The sequence below is a fragment of the Platalea leucorodia genome, assembly GCF_965183815.1.
Source record: "Platalea leucorodia genome assembly, chromosome: 1".
NCBI lineage: Eukaryota > Metazoa > Chordata > Aves > Pelecaniformes > Threskiornithidae > Platalea > Platalea leucorodia.
Window position 1 is genome coordinate 103262824 of NC_138823.1, and position 16699 is coordinate 103279522.

The window sequence follows — 16699 nt, forward strand, 5'->3', positions numbered from 1 at the left end:
TGATGTTTTCTTTAAAAAAGTTGTTGCCATCTTCTTTGATTTATCACTTTAAAGTAGCTTGAACTGTTAACACCAAATGTTATTTCTTTGGGTAGTTTTGCATGATAAGCCGTCTTTATAATGTTTGGTTTAATTTGGTTCGTTTTATCATATTGTTAGAGAAGGATTGATCAAAATCAGCAATTCTAAGAATTTGCAGAGAACTAAGCATGCACCATGAGAGGAAGGAAAGGGATATGTAGATATTCATTTTGAAGTAGAGAGAGAAAAATTCCAGCTTGTCCCAGTGCATCACAGACAGGAAACTTCAGCTGCCCTGGTGATGGTGTCACCACCTCTTTCAGTACTGTGGGATCATATTCTTTATGTCTTTCCACATTCCCCAAAGATGTCATATCTTGGGTCAGCAAATAACTGAATCTGAAAGCTTTTGAAGACCCTTTTTGATAAATTTTGGCAAATGTGACACAAAAAATGTCCTTCCCTAACCCATTCCTAAGCATGGATTGATTTGTAGACAAATCTGTTTAAATGAAAATCTTATTAATTTGCTATGTGCATTAGGGAACAAAGCATATATATTTGTACAATGGCTTTATGTTGGTTAATCACAGGGTATACATGCAGACATGCAAACAATTGAGGCAGGTAGATAAGAGATCTATATGGTTCTTATAGCCCTTTTCAGATACTGAGTAAACCCTTTGGTTGTTTTTTTTTTCTTTTTCTTTTAGATCCTGATTTGCAGGTTAGATGAGTGTTTGCTAACTTCTAATGGCTTTGGTTTCGTATACTCACCATTTGTTTGCATGTATTCTGCTGGCATACTTACCATTAAAAGTGTAAGTGCATGACAGGCAACAGGCTTACACCTGTAGTTATGTGCTGGCAGATTTATAGAGGCAACACTAATGTGGCTGCTTACACACTTTACCAACCTTTCTGCTTGCTGTCATGCTACTCAGTAGGCAGAGCCTAGGAAACTCCCATTCTCCCAAAACATCCTGGACTGCTGACCAAGATGAAAGAATTTCTAATATTTATTTTGTATTATATTCTGATAACATCCACTGGAGCCATCGTTCACTACTCACAATTCCCATTTCAAAACACTTCACATTTTAACAAAGCATCAAATCCAACGTGCATTAGTTTGCAGAAGTGGAGCTCACATGCATGGTACCTTTTCTCTTTAAAGTTCTCACACCATCCCATTATAAGCATTATAAACCCCTTATTTTACAGCAGTGAAAACTGAAACAGATATTAAAAGCCATTTTAAGACAGAACGTAGGCTAAATGTAAAAAAAGGTTCCTAACAGGCTCAGTCCAGGCTGCCATTTTTCAGTAGGAAATGGTGAAGTTGGAGAAATGGAGGAAATTTAGGCCAGCATCATGAATGTACTCTCAGAGCATGATATGCAAAATGTGGAGCATCTACAAGTGAACTGATTTCAAAAGGAATTACAGATTTGCCCGATGTCTTATAAGCTTTACCCTTACAATTGACTTGACATTAGAACTGCCATTTGGTATTGTTGGTTTTGTACTAATGGGTATTCTTTCTCAGCATAAATAATATGATATTTGAGAAAGCTAGAATAATGGTAAAAATATTTTTTGAAGTAAAAATTAATACATACAATTTAATGATATAATACTATAGCCTTAACGGTAAGAGTTCCTAGTGAAACACATTGCCAGATTATTCCATGAATAAATAAATGTAGATTTTTACCAACAATGTAAGAGTAAATTTCTTCAAAGTATTAAGGCCAAATTATTATTTTATTTACTACTATTTTCTTCCATCTGCTTCAGCTGAGGGAAAACAGAGTCTACACCTCCTGCGCTGAGAGGAAATGTTTATGTTGACTTCTTCAGAGGCATTTCTCACATAACATAATTAAGCACTGGAAATCAGATTACAGCAGTTTTCGAAACCATAGAAAGAATCACCAGTGGAAGACAAACAGCTAATATCATTTTATGTACACTTTTCAATAAATATGTTAATTAATCCCATGAACAGATTCATTTGAGAATGTAGTGTTATTTTTGGTGCTGTATTTGTGTAGTTAAGGTTTGTTCCTTCCTTATCAAGGGGGTTATAAATGATTAGCACATCTGAAAAATAAAAATATGCCTATGTATGGATTTAGAGCTCTATATTTAGGTAATCAAGCCTGGCCTTCATCGTATTATGTCAGTTTACAGGTATTTGGTATATTTGTGTTTGGATTAAAATTTGGGTTTTAGTGTCATTATTCTCTTCCAATAGTTATCTTTCAGATTCTCCATTACTTGGGTATGCGCCATGTCAGGTATTCTTGCATAATGATTTCCATGGGCAAGCTAAATCAAGTTCAGTTGTTTATACCATACGTATTTGATTTATGTCTATATTTGTTTGTGATTGTCTTTATGGTTGTTAGTGTTAATTAGAGAATCAATAAAAAAGATTTTTTAATGAAATGAATATATAGAAAAACACTCTGTTATAATATACAGTGTTATTTCTATAACTCAGTATCAATATCCTGTATTACTTCCTTTTCACAGTCTTACTGTGAAAATCTGCTGGAAGATATTTCAAAGATACACAAAGGATCCTTTTGCTTCTTTTCTAAAGTAATTCATGGGAACATCTTTAAGTTTTCCAACATAACCATTATTTGTTATGGAACTACAAGTCCAGGGAAAAGAACCTGTTGCTCTACTCTTAAATTTTTTTCCAGATTTTTTTATTCTTCTTTTTCCCCCCCTCTTACTCAATTCATTTTTCAGGCTTCTGGCACCATGAAGCTTCTCTGAAGGTCACCTGATAATAGCAATGTCCTTATTCTGCATCTCCCTAATACTTATGCCTTTGGGCACCAATTTACCAAAGCACTGTGAGACCTTCTCAGTTACCTGCTTAATGCTAGTCTTTCATTGATACACTCAGAGTTCAGCACATACTAACTAGTAAACATTTTTCTGAATGATGCCCTTAAAGCTCTGCAACAAAGTGCAGCTTTGTTTCCCTGTAGCTGATACTGCATCATCCTTCCAGCAGGCAGAGTCCTCCTTTTTTGAGTGAACATTTTTGCTGGGAAAAATCATAGAATCATAAAACAATTGGAGTTAGGAGGGAACTCTACAATGTCTCCAGTCCCATCTCCTGCCCAAAGCAGATGTAAATTCAAAGTTAGACCATGTTGCTTAGGGCCTTGTCCAGTTCAGTTTGGAAATAAATTTGGTGATGGGAGGGATCTGAGACATATCCCAGACCATTCATGGCTAGCTTGCTAAAAATGTAGTAGACCACCATATTAAAATCTGTCTCCCCTCCCCCAAAAAAAAGAGCTTAAGAAGATACAAATTATTTGTTTTCAGGTGTTCTTTTTTTTTTTTTTTTGTTACAGCCCAACTAAAATTATTTTTGCTTTTCAATATCTGTGTCTCCACAGCCATTCTGAGACATTTGCTAAATGCAGGGGGTCTGGGATTTTTTTTTCAGTCTTTTGTGTCTTTTTGAGTGGTCAGTTCAGTTTTCTCCACAGCACTTGCTCACCTCTCCACTACATCGTTTACTGATGTTAATCTATTTGTACAATCATACTGTGAAAGAACCTGCTCACCACCATAACGCTAGGAGCTCCACTAACAAAGAAGGCAAAGATCCCAATTGCTTCTGAGCTTAGTCTTTTGGGCCACCTTCAATCATACAGACTCCTCTCCCATCCTGTAAATCCCCCACTTGCCTCTCTCCTTTCCTTCGCTGCCTCTGAGGTGCCTCCCTGCTGGGACCCAGGTCTAGAAGCCGCAACTTCTCTGTTCATGCCATCACTCACAGCAAAGAGGGACAATCCTGCTATTGCTGCTTCTCAGCTCCTCTTTAGTTGAAACAGTTCAGTGTTGGACAGCTTGGTTTCCTCTCCTACCCTGTTCTGGAGCATTGGTTTAGTTGAAGCAGCCTTGACTGCGGAGAAAAGCCATGTGGCTTGAGGGAAAGTGCAGGGAGGAAACTTTGATTTCACCCCTGCTTTAAACTCTACCCACTGGCTAGTGCTTTCCAGCTAAAAAATCTGAACCCTCAAATCAGTTTCAGCAATCAGAGCCCACAGAGGTTTAAAGCAGCTCAATATAGTAGCAGTCTGTCTGAAGGGCATTACTCTTTAAGTGCTAAACGGTCTATAAACTTGACCCACTTTGGAGCTTGTAAGACAGGCTTTGATGAGATAGCTTAAACATGATTTATCCCAATATACTTTTGTTATGTACAGATACTTCCAGTCTCTGCCTTCCCAGGCAGGCTCTTAGGTATTCAATCAAATGTTTTGTTGCTGTATTCTTTTTTTTTTTTTTTAGGAGTGATTTTTACATCATGTGTTACTGGAAACTTATTACATGAAAATACAAAGGCAGGTGAGCTTTTATGTGGTCCTAAGTGGCAGCTGTGTCTCCCTGAGTCATAGCTGAGCCAGTTTGAATCCAAGTGGACCACTGACAGCTGAAGCTCCGGATCTCTTAGTTTCCGTGACAGGAGTGCTTTGAGCTAGCCATAATAAAGCATAGAGATGTCAACATCTCCTGCAGCAGCAAGCCTGGTGGGTAAGAGGGCAGGCACAGCCTGTGGGCAGCAGGATGGCACGGCCTAACACAGTAGAGAGGCTGACATAGTGGATCGCTACTCATCAGATCCACATAACAGGGCCATCCACGTTTCTCTCGGCAAGGACACAGGGTAGCAGTGGCATAAAATTTAGGGAAAGTCCTTTTCTTTATTTAGGTCAGGCTGACAGAGGAGCTGTCTTCACACTATTTGCCCTGCTATGTGCAGAATAAAATTTCAAAATCTTTAAGAATAGACAGTGATGCTATAAAATGCCCTCTTTACAAACAAAAAGCACACTTTGTAAATAGCCCAGAGCAGGACAGGGGCTGAATGAATCAGTTTGCTGAACTTCATTTTAATCCTCTCTGGAATGTCACTAGGCTTTCCCAGCCAACATTTGCTCTATACTCTTCGCACCAGATTGTCACCTGTTATGCCAGTGTAATTCTAAAGTAAACTACAGCGATGTTACCGCAGTTTTGTATTTGTCTGAGTGAAAGCAGCATCCAGCCATTTGATGGTGAGGTATGAAGGGGAGACAGACTGTAGCACCATTTGCCTGTAGGAATTGTTAAAGCCGAGACAGGATTGCTAAACCGATTAGAAAAGAAGCCTGAAAATACTTTTTCCAGTGTTCCTACAAGAGTCAGGTCCCCAGGTTTTACACTGCCAGTGGAAGGTGTCTGACAAGAGTGAGCTCGTCTTGCCATCCATGAGGAGGGAGCCAGCAGCAATGTGATGGGAGCAGTTACCTGGAACTAAAGGGGGATTCGCTGAAATAAATATGCCAGGGGGCTTGGAAGGCTGAATTGGCTGCCATCTGAAGAGATGGCTTCACGGCCTGTTTACACACATTGTTGAATCCAGAGCATTGATTCTATGTTTGATGTGAAAAGAAATTAAAGCCCTGGTCTCATTAGATAACCGGTTATGGTTAAAGATCACAGGGAGACTCTCTCTTCTTTTGTATGACACTGAATGGGTCTCAGCAGGCAGCTCCTTGTGCACAATTGATTTCAAGCAGAGTTTTGTCTGAAAGATGCTTCTAGATTATGGCAAGAAAGCATTCTATAATCCTTCTGCCAATGTAGTTATGTTTAACAGACATTCAACTCTTATCACTGATTGATAACACTTAACTCAAAACATATTTAAGCTTTAGGAATGTCAATATTTTGCCGCCAAGTGAAGGTGACCCTTGCTCTTCTTGTTTGCTAAGTGTGTGCAGTGGTTTGCTGGTAAATTTGTAAGGGTGGTTATGTGGGCAGGCTGTTATGGATTTGCTATCTTAGCCTGAAGTGTTTGCTGCTGATTATGTGATTAAATCAATAATAATTTCTGTTTGGATCCTGTGCTTCTGGATTCATCTTCTTTTCCATGCTGTGGAGCAGAACAATGGGCTCGCGCACTTGAGCCTGAAGTGCTTTGTTGTTAAAGAAATGCCAAAGGTATGGCAGGTGGCTTCCAAATCTCTTTAGAAAGCAAAATATTATAACAGCTCTACAGGTAAATAAACCAGTGAGGCCTTTGTGGCAAAGGAGGTGAACATGACAGGTGCAGAATAGGGGGCTGCTTTTAATCAATGTTACTGTTTATTCTGGCTTACCTGAAGTAGTGCATATCCTGCCAAACTGCCTTCATTCCATATTAAACAGATATTCTTTTATTCTGATACAGAGGGAATTTACATTTAAACAGGCACAGCACTCACATTCACAGCATATGGTCATTCTAGCCACCCTGGCGGTTTTACATTACAACACAGGAGGTCTGTGTGATGCACTTCACAGGACAAAGAGGATTTCCTCTCTCTTTCTTTTTCTCCCTCTCTCTCTTTTTCCTTCCCCTTTGCCCTCCTCCCTTACCCCTTATACACACACAGACTCAGAAACCACCACAGAGCGAAGTATATTAAGAATTCCTCGGCGTTCTGCACATACTATGAGCAATAGATCTACAGCAGGGAAAAGCAGCCTGTTTTCCTTAAGTTGCTCTAGACTGCAGAGCTGGTTTTTTTTCCTTTTTTTCTTTTTTTTTTTTTTTTCCTGTAGCTTCTCTCCAGCAAAGGACGCCACCACAGTGATTTATAATAACTCATATATTAATCTGAGCCACATTGGATGAATCTTCAACTCTCGGAGGGGGATCCTCCCTTAATCCTTCTTTCCAAACTCCTTAGTGGCTAAAGGGGTTTTACCTTGCAAGCAACTTTTGTGCTGCTCAAGCTCTCAGCAGGAAAATCTGGGACAATTCAATGTCCCAGCGGAAATCACTGGGACACCAACAGATCTTTTAAAATCAGAACATCTGGTCAGTCACCTTATCCCATTTGGGTAAACAGAACTTTCTTAATCAGGCTGTGTTAGAAAACTGATTGAAACTGAAGGTAGCTTAATGGTTATAGGATAGCACTTGGCTAATGTTTTAACACTGGGAGCACAGTGTACTGTGATGGACAAAAACTGTGCTAATCAGTTCTTTTAAACAACAAACTGCTTGTAGCAATGTTAAATATCACTTTTTAAAAATGGTGAAGCAACCTCAGGGAATGCGTTCTTCTCTATTTGTAAAAGAGGAGTTTCCTAAGGTGATCATTCATCTGTTAACAGCAAAAGGCACTGTTCCTTCAATATATTTAATTAATACTAGAACTGAGGCTGGACAAATTCATTTTGACTCATCTCAAAACTTTTTCACAATTCCTACCAAGCTCTCACGTTAGGGCCACACTGATGGCACTCTTGCAATGCAGGGAAAAGGAGTTAGGGATAAAGAAGAGATGAAAAAAATCTAAAGGTAAAAAAATATTTATTTAAATAAAGGTCAGAGAAAATGAAATATCCTAGGCTTTTGAGGAAGAAGAAATTTTGTCTTCAGCAGCATCAGATACTACGATGAAACTCACTGTAGCAATATATACACACAAAAACAATACTGTGGAGCAAAGGTTTGAGTAAGTGTGTAAAAAAATTCACCCCTGGGTAAGTGGAAGACTGAAAGAAAATGGATGTTCAATAGTCACATGCAAGTTTTATAAACCCCAACAACATAGCTTTTTTTTCCCTGTTTCTAAACATATTTTCAACCTAATTCCATGTGTAGGATGCTGTTTTTGAAAATGTTGGTAGGCAGGAAGTTTTGTACTACAGACGTCTACACTAAGGAAGACCACAGCTGACCTGCAATACAGAGAACTGTCCCTGTTTATCTGTTGCACTTCAGCATCTGAACTGAATATGTCCCGCAGCAGCCATCGGTGTGTGACCTTTGTTAAGGAAGAGGTACTTCAGGTGTACCTGGAGTGCAGGGTTACGTCTGCAGCTGGGGAGGAGGGGGAATGAGTCTTCCACTACCAAGCCTACTTTGTGGGTTTCTATCAAATTATGTGCTACTCATAGTGAAAATGAAAGGCGGGTTACTGCAGGAAGAGACACTATTCATAACTTTAAGAGCTACTTTGTTGTGAAAATAGTAAGATCAACCAAGCCTGGGGCAGATAGAGGAAAATTCATGGTTCCACACTCTGGGTGAGATCAATGTTTACAGCAGAAAAAAAAAGTATGAAAGAAAGAAAAAGGAAGAAAGGAATGCTTGTCCTGGCTCTCCTCACTGTAAATCAGGACCAACTCCACTCGAGTCAATGGATTTACACCAGTGTATGATCGAAATTGATCCTACTGAATTCACAGTTACACAAATATTTTCAGAGAACCTTATTCACAAATTTTAAGGGGACTGACAATAATTGCCAGCCTTGAAGAGGAATGATCATGACTTGGTAGTTTCCTACTGCTCCAGGTGAGATGTTTTTCAGCGGCTTTGTTTTTCAAATAAGATAGCAGCAAGAAGGCTTTGGTGCAGGCTCCAAGGGAAAATTCACAGAGCCAAATGGGTAGAATCTGGCCCCAGTGATGAAACCAGCTGTATTATACCAATATATTATACTAATACGTTGTTAGTACTGTGTTCTTGAGGAAATGTGGAATACGAAAAGCAAGCTGGCAAAAAGTAAGTGAGAGCAAAAAAGTTTCAGACTGTAGAGGCAGTGGGTAGGATCCTTATGCGGGCAGCCAGTCTGTGTGAAAGGGGCACTGTTCCTTTTCCATCCCTGTTGCTGTGCTGGTGGTTGACATCTGCCTATCTGAAACCCACACAGCCCCAGAAAAAGAAATGGCTGGAAGGCATCACACACAGAATCATTTTGTTGTCCTCATTTGTTGGCCAAGAAATCTCATCATGCTAGTTATTTTCATTCTTCCATCTAAGTGCAAGACATACTGCCCAGAGGAGGATACTGCAACAGACAAGGTTGCATTTGATCTGCCATTGTATGCCCCATGCTGTATTTTCCACTCATATTCATTAGTTCTTTGGCATCAATCAGCAGAGAAGAATGACAGGAACAAAGAGATTTCAAATCCTCCTAAATCTGCTGATATTTTTGATCCTGACATACACATTTTATAGTTGCTGGCAGGATATCCACAACTTCCCATTGTGAGATTGCCATGAAGGGAACAGCGTAGTTTGAAGCCATGTGGTTTTGAATAGCCCTCTAGGTACGCATTCTCAGGGTGAGAGTGTAAAGTGAGGTGACAGGCTAATTTTTATACTTCTTTGAAAAAAATTTCTCTGTTAAAATTATTTTGTGACTAGACATATGCACCTAAAGGTTACCTTCCTTTTTTTCCCCAGGTTATTCTGATGCTGAGTTGCTATCTCTTGCCACTGCCAGTCTAGCACAAATATAGATGGGAAGACCCATGCAGCATTAGGGGCATGGTACTTCATAACCTGCTTCATGCCTAATCGGGACTGGCTGGGTTTAGGTTAAGGGCAAGGTGTGCTTCTTCTTTCCCTGTCCTTCTGTTCTTGGAAGTACCATGTCACAACGGTGACTTTTTGTAAAGTGGATATGATCACTCGCTGCAGTCTTGATTTAATTAGCTGATTTTAGAAACCATGGGGATGTTTGGTTGTTGTTGGACCAGGTACTGCTGTCCCCTGTTATCTGTGTACATTTGGCATCAAGCTCCTGGAAGACTGCAGTTCCAGCTAGACGGATGTTGGCTTTCCAGAGCAGAATTGTCCTTTCACTAACACGGTAAGTCAGAGAAAAGAGTTCTGGGCTTTGCTTGTTGATAGCCAGATGATTTAATACATGGGAATTACTCACGCAGGTGCGTGTGTATTCCATGAATCTCTTTTTTGCAGCTATCTCCCCTCTCCTGCTTTTTTAAGAGAAAATCATTCATCATCCCCAAACAAACCTTCTGGCCCTGAAGAGTGGATCGCCTAAATCTTTGCTGATCTTAGAGGTTTTGTGTCAGGCAGTTCCTAGTTTCTGTGGCATCTTTGGGTGGTTTGAAGCTGGCTTCCCACAGGAGACTCTCCCTCTCAGGTAAGTAGAAAAAAGGATAACTTTAGCAGTCCAGCAGCCCCATTCTCTTTTAGTAGGAGAATTTGCCTAGCCACTTAGGATGCAGGTGCAGAGCCTGTACCGTTGAAACACACTGTCTGAGTATTGCCTCATCTGACTGTTTCTGAGGGCACAAAGTGACAGTAAAATGTTCTGCTTCATCCTTTGCTGCATTTAGGCGGGTTGTAATGTATATCTCTACACACATATATGTGCAGATGTCTCTACACACATATATGTGCAGATGTTTGCATATGCTTGTGTGCCTACTTTTCACAGTTCACACACTCCTAAGAAGATTTTGCCTTACATTTTTGTTTGTTCGGATACAGGCTCGCCACTCTAAATAATTCCACCCCCCAACCCGCCTTTTGCTTTTCGTTGATGTTATACTCATTTTACTCTGAGCAAGCTACTTTGTTCCTGTCCTCTGAGGAAGTTCAAGGTATAATGAGCAAAGCATCCGGATTAATTAAGCAACCTGGTGCAATTCCTCCTCCCCCACCCCCACTCCTCCTTCTATGGCCTAGATTGGATCTAATCCAAACCAAAGCAGTCCTCAAAGTCAGTCTTCAGCCGACAGTCAGTCCCTTCTGCTGACATCCAAAGAAAGAATGGTTTTACTATATAAATGATAAGAAATACCCTTGCTAAGACAAGAAACCCTTTAAAGACATTACTGTCACCTTCTCAAATGTTTGCAGGGACTCCAGGCTCTTTCCAAATACTGTACAACATTTGCAAAGTTTTCTGTTGCCAAGCATCCCAGTGAAATGTGATGCTTCAGAGCATATGAACTAGATGCCCACAGCATCTGACTCTTCCGAATGCCTCGGCACCACACACGCAGCAGCGTAGACAAACTCTTTCCCTTTTATTTATAGTAACTTAAACTTGGGCAGCACCAGGTATGTCAAATTACCTTGCTCATGAATCTTCAGGAAATTATTGCTCTCTCTACATCGTGCCGTGTCCTTTAAAATGTGCAAGGGGGAAGGCACTGCTTTCCCAATTGGGGAGCTGGTGTTTTAATGCATGCAACTGATACTGATTTATGCTCTGGAGAGAATTTATAGCAAGACAGAAAAGGTTATGTTTTCATTGAAAATTTACTTCCATCATTTTCTTTAACCATCTATCTTTATGCAATCTCAGCAACTATCTCAGTCAACCAAGTGAGTCATAGGGCTCTAAATGAGGGGACTGCTGTAGAGTGTGTATCTCCCTTTTGGAAGATTGTTGCTGTTTACTGCAGAGAAGTAATTTAAAATAGGGGACATCATAAATATATTTCTGTATCATGCATGTTTTGTGCCTAATTTAGATTAGGGTATTAGTATATCATGCTTGCAGGTTTCCTGCCTCTTCCACAAACTTCTCTATATTGTCTCCTACAGGCAGTAGATGTGATACACAGACGGCTCAGACGGATAAAGTATTAATGCTTTGGTCACCTGAGGTTACTAACTTTACTGATGTGACAGGATAGTTCTGGGTTGAGTGAGTATGTCCTGGACACAGGAGGGCAGATAATGCATAATGTTCTTGTTTTGCATAGTGGAACCATATCATTTTATGTCATGGGGAGGCAGAAAAGCCCTAAAGATAAGTTTGAACAGAGGGAAAGCATAAGATTTATTTATTGCTATTTTCTAAAAGAAGAGTCTGCAGAATTAAGGGACCTGGGGATCCATTCTCCAGCTAAAATCATTAGAATCTTCAATAAGCATCTGCTATTTGGCACTCTATCCGTGCCTCCTACACAGCAGTGACTCTCTGGTCAGATGACTTTTGCACATACTTTTGAGGCTATTGATTGGTAGGAGAACATCAAGCCATATTGTCCTGTATCATCCCACTTCATCTTATACGACAGTTATAGGGAGGGAGGATGTTAAAAATCTCCAGCAATGGTGACTGCCTAAGGGTGAAATGGCAAAATGACCTGTTCTTATAACTGTCTACATAAACAAGCTGGGCTGAATGCTGGACTTAGCTTTGAGTGGCAAAGATTCACTCTGCCCTCTCCTCAGACTAGTCAGTGTGCTGAGACAAACTGGTTCGAGAGGAGTGGGCAGCATGTGAACATCTTTTAGCAAAATGCCATCACCTGGGAAATTATAATGGGAGGGGAATGTTTTACAGCAGTAACTACAACACTAAGGCTGATGAAGTGTAAAATTTCAGTGGTCCACAGCGTGCTGACTTATTCTGAATAAATGTTTTTAAAATACATGTTTCTCCAAGTGAAAATCCTTTAACAGGTGTTGAGTTTTATACAGGACTCAGTAGCAGAAAGCTCAGCAGCTACATCTTGCCAGATGGGGAGGTACACATGACTGTAGCAAAAGAGCACGTCTGGCAGGACTGAGGATTTTAGAGTTGCAGCTCTAAAATCCTTCTCTTGATTTAGACATTGATATTCCACTGACAGTGGAGAAAGCTGCATTTTTCAAAAGGGATGTACAAAGCAGATGATTGCAACACAAGAGATGTTTGTAGGACTTGCCATTCCTCCGCAGTTTAGTGGGAGCTCAGAGCACTGCAGGAATCACTGGCCACATGGCCAGTAATTACACGTTCCAGAGTTTAGGGTATTCTCCTTGAAAGCTTTTACCACAAATACTTTACAAATGTACTGCAGAATAATGAATTGCATTATTATATAACAAATGTACTGGTTCTCATAAGTTTATTGAAAAGAATAACTTTTTCTTAATCACCAGTGTAGACCAGCTTGAGTGTGCATCTGTTCTCCTCATGGTTCTGTTTTTTTAAATCTCACACCTGGACAAGGTCTTCAACAGTGCAGCAGGCAGTGCAAAGGTGAGCTCACAGTGATGCTCAAAGAGAACTGGATTTGGAGGATCGTTAGTGATCCTGACCAGGGTGGAACTGAACTCTGCATCTTGAGGTTAAAGGTTGGAGTATAAAACCCTCTATTTTTCTTTTACCAGTGCATGCTCGTACCAGGGTGAGCTTCCTTTGAAAGCCACAGCACAGATGTCACTCTCTTCTCTGGTTCCCTTTTGTAGAATGGTCCCTGATTTTAAAGGCTTTATGTGAGATTGCAGTTAATGAAGTCTCATTGTATTCTCAGTTCTCCTGTATAACATTTTAAATGATTGGTACATGCAAGATCGTAAAAACAAGGTTCCCATGTGAGGATCCGTTAGTTCTTCCCTGGTCAGGGTCCACCAAGCAGTGCAGGAACACCTCACCAACCAGAATCTTTTCAGCACTGACACTTGTTATTTGCAGTTTTCTGTACCTTTTAATATAAGCCATTTTTCAACACTTCTGTACTATAGCATCACTCTCTTAAGCTTCAATAAATGCTAAATCATACTGGGTAAAATCCTAATGTTTTTTATTGCTTGAAATCATCAGGACTTTTTTTGTAATAAAAATAAGTATCAAAACAGCCTCTGCAAAAATATTTGCAGGTAGGCAATGAAACAAATGGAAAGAAGGAAGATTATTTCGTGAAAATTCAGTCTTCACATGCTTTGTTTTGTGCTTCAGCTTATTCTGTTCAAAATCAATACAGCCAGCTCTGCAATAGCTAACTAACAGGCTAGAATTAGTGCAATCAAATGGTTAAAAGTTAATTGAAACCAATGTGTGTTGAGATCATAGTGTGTTTTGTTTAGGGTTTTTTTTTTTTTCCCCAAGCAAAGTGCTATGTGTTATTCAGTCACAGAGCATAAAACAGGTCAAAGTCAGCAAGTCGTACAGAGAACAGGATTAATGCACTATGGTGCTAGTGGGCTAACGCACTGCAGCAGCACACCGGTGGCTAAATATTTAAATTATATGTATGTCAGTGTGCAGAACAACTTGAAAGAAACCTGCTTTTTCCTTCGTATAGTCCGGCTGTGAATTCTGAATAACATTCAAGTTCAGAGCAGCCACCCCCTCTGACTATCACAGAGCTAACTGGCCTATTGTGGTGCTGCTGCCATTTTCCCCCTTCATTTTTTCTCTCAGCATACTGGGGGTATTTTCAATTAAGAAGAATTCAATTTTGAATCACAGTTTTGCAAAGGGTTCAATGCTAATGAGTAAACATAGGACTCAGTAATAATAATTCATAAGCAGCAGGAAGAAAAGTGCGTGCTTTGTTGTTGGACTGGTTGGAGCCAGTTCATTTTATAGAATTTCATGCCAGCTACACTCCATAAATTTTTCACAATGATCATAAAATACCTTTTTATTTTATTTTTTTCCTTTTGTTGCTCTCCAGAGTTTATTCATTACACATGAAGCATATCTGTGCTGTGAAATCCGTTACTAAATACCTCAGGACCTGTCATGCCACTGTAATTTAAATTGAATGTAACAATAATCCAGCCTGATTGCCCAGCTCACTAGTTAATGTGAGGATATTTGACTCTGTTAATCACCACAATAGCCAGGTCACATTTCCACCATTGCATAAGTAAACAGATTAACCGGCATGCAGTGCAGCCCTAACAAACGGCTCGCTGGTGACATTTGCAGCACAGCAAGCTGCAGCCTCACCACGAGAACAAGAAATTGGCTCTGGCATTACAAACCACAATTTTAATAATATACATGAAAACCAAAAACTTTTAAAAATGGGTTTAGGTAAAATATATGCGCATTAGAGAATTAGCCATTCTGAGCATGGCACCTGAGGCAGGCAGGTTATTCGTCACATGCGTATATGCACACAGAGAGCGCATTCGGTGTATCCCACGCTAAAGCTTTGTTGCCCATCTCAGAAATAGCTCACGCTACAAAGAGATTTAGGTGGATTGATTTTATATTATGTGAGATCTGCCTCTTACTGTGCAACATGTTACAATAATCAGATTTTCTGTGTTTTGTTTTTTTCCTTGATCTTACGTTAAGCGTAACTCTGAGCAACTTCTACATTCCAGCGTTAGCTGCCTCTCAGGTCACAACTTTTGAACCTGCATGTTGTGATGGGTAAAAAGATTACAATAAGTGCTGTGGTAAGATTTTTTTTTTGTTGGTTTAGTGTATGTTAAAAAAGAGAGAGAAAGGAAGAAAGAAAAAACAAAGAAAGAACAGCAGTGATGTTAAGAGTTGATAAGATTCAATCAGGTGAGATCACAGGCTTGCTATTGTACCACAATTTTTCAAAATTGCCCTCCCCCCTCTTAATCCACCTTATGTACCCAGCAGCCGGGATAAGAGCCGGAGTGGATAATATCATTTTTGTTTGTCCCAGCAATATGATGCTATCAGGGATTGGCTGTGCTTTTAATTAAGGGAGAGCACCCTAACATGTTGGGCAAATATATGTAATAAATCTATTTCTGTACTATCTGTAGAGGAGTATTGTAAGAGCTAAGATCTTGAAGCTAAATCTAGGCCTTCGTGATCTGTTTTGCACCCAGGTGTCTCGCCTGCTGAGGAAATGCTCTCTTTTAACAATGAAAAGGTTATGTATCCACCATGACTTCTGTTTTGTGCATTTTATAGGGGGTCCAAAGTCATCACAGTCACATCACATTAAACCTGCCACCACTCAGCCTTAGTGGCTGATATGTATTTTTGATGCAGAGTAATCCAAGTAGGGTTACAGCCCAGCAACAGCAGCTCCCATTGTATTTTTGCCTCCTGCTGTCTACTTTTTCCCCTCCTGTTGTTTATTTTGAGGGACAACAAAACAGGAAGAAAAAAAAAAAAAAGACATTACTGCTCAGCCAGTAGTAAAACTTCTTTTATGGGCTGGCCTTGTAGCCTAGCGCTACTGACACCAAGGATTTGAGAGAGGATCCCGGTGAAGCAATACACACAGCACTCCCTTGGCTGTTCTGGCTCGTGACCTGAGAGAAGCACCGAAGGAGCTCTCTTCATCTCTTTGCTGCCAGAAAAATGATTGGCTCAACACAGGTTCAAGGATGAGAGACACCAAGCCAGGGAAGGGGAGGGACTTCGCTTACTGAGTGGGGCTAGGAGGACAAAACAATTTCTCTTGCAGAGGAAGAGGGGCAAAAAAATTGAAAGCAAACATTATAACAGACAAGAAAATATATCATCAGCATGCAGGCAGGTGCCCAAACAGAAAGTTATGACATATTTTTCCCCCAAGAAAATATTCACAGTTCATTCCACATCTAAACCACTGCCACTATTGCATGAGGCTGAAAAACAAAGCTGACTTAGTGGTTTCCCATGCTTTTATATAACCCTATAATTTTTTTAAATCGCTTTGTTTCATAAAATGAAATTATGTAGGCAATTAGTCTATACTGTGCACTAACCCCTGTTATGCCTTGGCTAGGAAAGGGAATTTAAAAGAACAGTTATTTCATTTTAGAAGCAGGTTATTGTGTATGCCCTGTAAGTTTTTCATTAAGAAGTGTTACATTTGTTATACAAATGAATTATTTCATTGGTCTTCCCCGTTAATGCTTTGAAAAAACATGAAATGATGGCATATAGTTGGGTGTATCTCAATCCAGAGCAGAAAACTGTATCTGTCACTTGGCAAAGAAGGCAAAATAGAAGAAGATGGACAACTGGAGCCTTTTACATGGACACCGAGGGCAGCTGTGGGCTGGAAACTCACTGAGAAGCAGCTGGTCTAGTATTGCTTCACCACGACTCTCTGAGAACCTGCCTCCCATGTGGTATGAACTATCACCCATGTTGGCAGTCCACGGAAAGAAGGTAAGAACAGA